The sequence below is a fragment of the Anopheles aquasalis genome, chromosome Y (assembly GCF_943734665.1).
Source record: "Anopheles aquasalis chromosome Y, idAnoAquaMG_Q_19, whole genome shotgun sequence".
NCBI lineage: Eukaryota > Metazoa > Arthropoda > Insecta > Diptera > Culicidae > Anopheles > Anopheles aquasalis.
This window is the reverse complement of record NC_064879.1, coordinates 5,706,274-5,708,825: the sequence shown is the minus strand read 5'-3', so window position 1 is coordinate 5,708,825 and position 2,552 is coordinate 5,706,274. Positions and strand designations below refer to the sequence as shown.

The window sequence follows — 2,552 nt, the reverse complement described above, 5'->3', positions numbered from 1 at the left end:
GGTGGCATTAAACCAAAAACCAAAAGAAGGTGGGGTGGGGGGGGGGGCAAACTCGGCATGAAAGAAGGCGAAACGACCGCCGAAAGAGAAGAGTGTGAGGGGACGGGTTGGGGAGGAGGCATCTTAAGTTACCGGTCCAATCGGTGAATCCGGAGCGATCGCGCCACTCCTGGAAGGCAACACTCACGTTCGTGTGTCTGTGCGCTCTGCACACCCTCCCGCCCCTCCCCCCTCCCACGAAATACGCTCGATCATGCGAGGGTGATTGGCCTTGAAGACCCGACCCGACCGACCGATTGGATATGCCCACGGACTGGCACACGGGACGAGGGGGGAGGGGACACACACACAGAAAAAAAATCTGATAATTCGGCAAAAAAAAATCCAATCAACACCGTCGTCGAGAAGCGTTTCCCAATGCCGGTGCAGCCATTTTCTAATTGCTTTGTACGGGTGGGTGGGGCCTCCCGCAAAACACCACCGCTAATTGCAGCGAGAATCGCGCGGCTGCCAGCCGGCACCAAAACGATCTTCTCGCGAGCCACCACCACCTTGAGAGAGTGCGCGCATCAAGACATTCCACTCCACTCCTGCCTGGTCCTCCCCGTCTGCCTCCGTCGCTTCCGAAAAAATGCGGCAAAGGAAAATGTGGTAAAGGAAAATGCGACCTAGCATGTGCACGCTGTGGTGGCAGCCTGCAGAACGTTGGCGGGGGGTGGGGGGGGGGGGGGGGGGGCGATGGAAAGCGCTCGGGAAAGAAAATCCCACAACAAAAAAAAAACCGTGCACTTCAGCTGCGTGTGCGAGCGTATTGGAGGGAATAGCAAGAAAGAGAGAAAAAAGAAAAGCGAATGAGTGTGAGGTGAGAGAAAGACAACAACAGAACATACAGAAAACAGATGAAAGAAAGAAGTGGTGGCCCGCGGGGATGACGTAACGAAGAGAGCAGCATTTCACGTGGCTCGGACTCGAAGGACCGCGGACGCATCGGCGGCCGGGTCTGGTTGACTTTCCCCTTTTGTGGGATGTGTTCTCTATCGGAGCCCTATATATGTTTGATGGATGTGCTTGTGTTTGGGGATGTGCGTTGTTGATGGAAGAAGCGGTTCTGTAGTCTCGCTGTGATGTGCATCGGTCGTGGCTAATAACCGGCAGCAGCAGCAGCAGCAGAGACACACATATACACATGCGCACGCATGCCGAGCCAGATCTCGGAGGAATTGGAGGTGTTCGCTGCTGCTGCTGCTGCACACACTGGGCGGGGGACCGACCGGCATGCACTGCTGGGTCTGGCCACTAGCGTTGGTCCGGATATTGTTTGATTGATACAGAGCGCGAGAGAAGACGACGGTGGGAGGTCGTTGGTTGCTTGTGCTTGTGTATGGTGTTGTGTACGCATCCTGTTCCTGCTTCGTGTCTCCTTCTCCGCGCATCGTTCTGACCATGAAAGCAGTGAATTGTGTCAGTGTGCAGATCACGACGCACACCGCGTGTCACTGTTTCTCTATCTCTCTCTCTCTCTCTCTCTGTTTCTCTCACATCACTATCCACTCCATGCCACTTGCACTGTTCACTGTGCTCGCTCTGCAAGCCCCACGGCATCCTTGCCGGTGATGAAATGGGCGCAGCGCAGCAGCCCTCGACGGCGCAAATCACTTTTCCCTCACCTTACCCCCCCCATTACACACATTCCCTGAAGCGGCGCGTCTTTTGCCGTTTCGCGTCGTGCAACCTATGCTTACCGGTCACTGGGAACGCTGCTGCTGCTGCTGCCGTTTGGCATCTGGTGCGCAAAAACAACACACAACACTCGATCAGTGAACTGACCACAACAGATCACAGCAAAGACCAGCCAGATTGTAGATTCGTGCTGTCGTTACCGTCGCCCCGTATGTCCCCAAAAGCCGCGGGAGACTACACTGCCACACATCTTCTCACCGGCCGGTCACTGCGTACACCGGCGTCCGTGGTGTAGCATGCATGCCATCACTCTGCGTGAGCGAGCTCGCTCTCTTTCTCTCTCTTTCTCTCTCTCTCTCTCTCGATCGTCAGCTCTTATGCTCCCTCTCTCTCTCTCTCTGTGCCTCTCTAGCAAACTCGCTGTTCTCGGAACTCTCCGGAGGACCGGTTTTTTTTGTTAAGCTCTGGTACATTTGAACGCACACTCATGACGCACGACAGTGGTGGCGGCCTCCAAAGCCCGCAGCGACCGACGCAGCCGATGCCGAGACATGACGATGCTAACCCTGAACCGACACACACACCCAAACCCCTTTGGCGGCTCGGTTGGGTCAGCGGCGGGACACGGCGACACGTGCGCACCCGGCGGTGCACAAATGTGCGCGCATGTGTGTGCGCGCACCCGTACCTCGCTCAATATTGTTTATTTGATCTTTGCCTTCGCCAGACATTTTTGTTGTTGTTGTTGTTGTTGTTGTTGGCGGAAAAACCGATTTGCTTCCTTGGTTTTTCGAGCCTGCCAGAGTTTTGCGTCTTTCACTCTTTCTCTCTCTCTCTCTCTCTCTCTCTCTCTTTCTCTCTCTCTCTCTCTC

At 55.3% G+C, this 2,552-nt stretch overlaps 1 protein-coding gene across 2 annotated transcripts in view; it reads right to left on the bottom strand.

Moving 5' to 3' along the window:
• Positions 1 to 2,126, bottom strand: part of LOC126579935 (chondroitin sulfate synthase 1) — a 9,086-nt gene extending 6,960 nt beyond the window's left edge. The window contains exon 1 of one of the 2 annotated variants that reach the window (XM_050243706.1): positions 1,743 to 2,126. The gene's annotated coding sequence lies outside the window, so the exon portion shown is untranslated. The remainder of the gene's footprint in view (positions 1 to 1,742) is intronic. The other variant, XM_050243705.1, reaches the window with a different exon arrangement.
• Between the last annotated feature and the right edge of the window lie 426 nt (positions 2,127 to 2,552).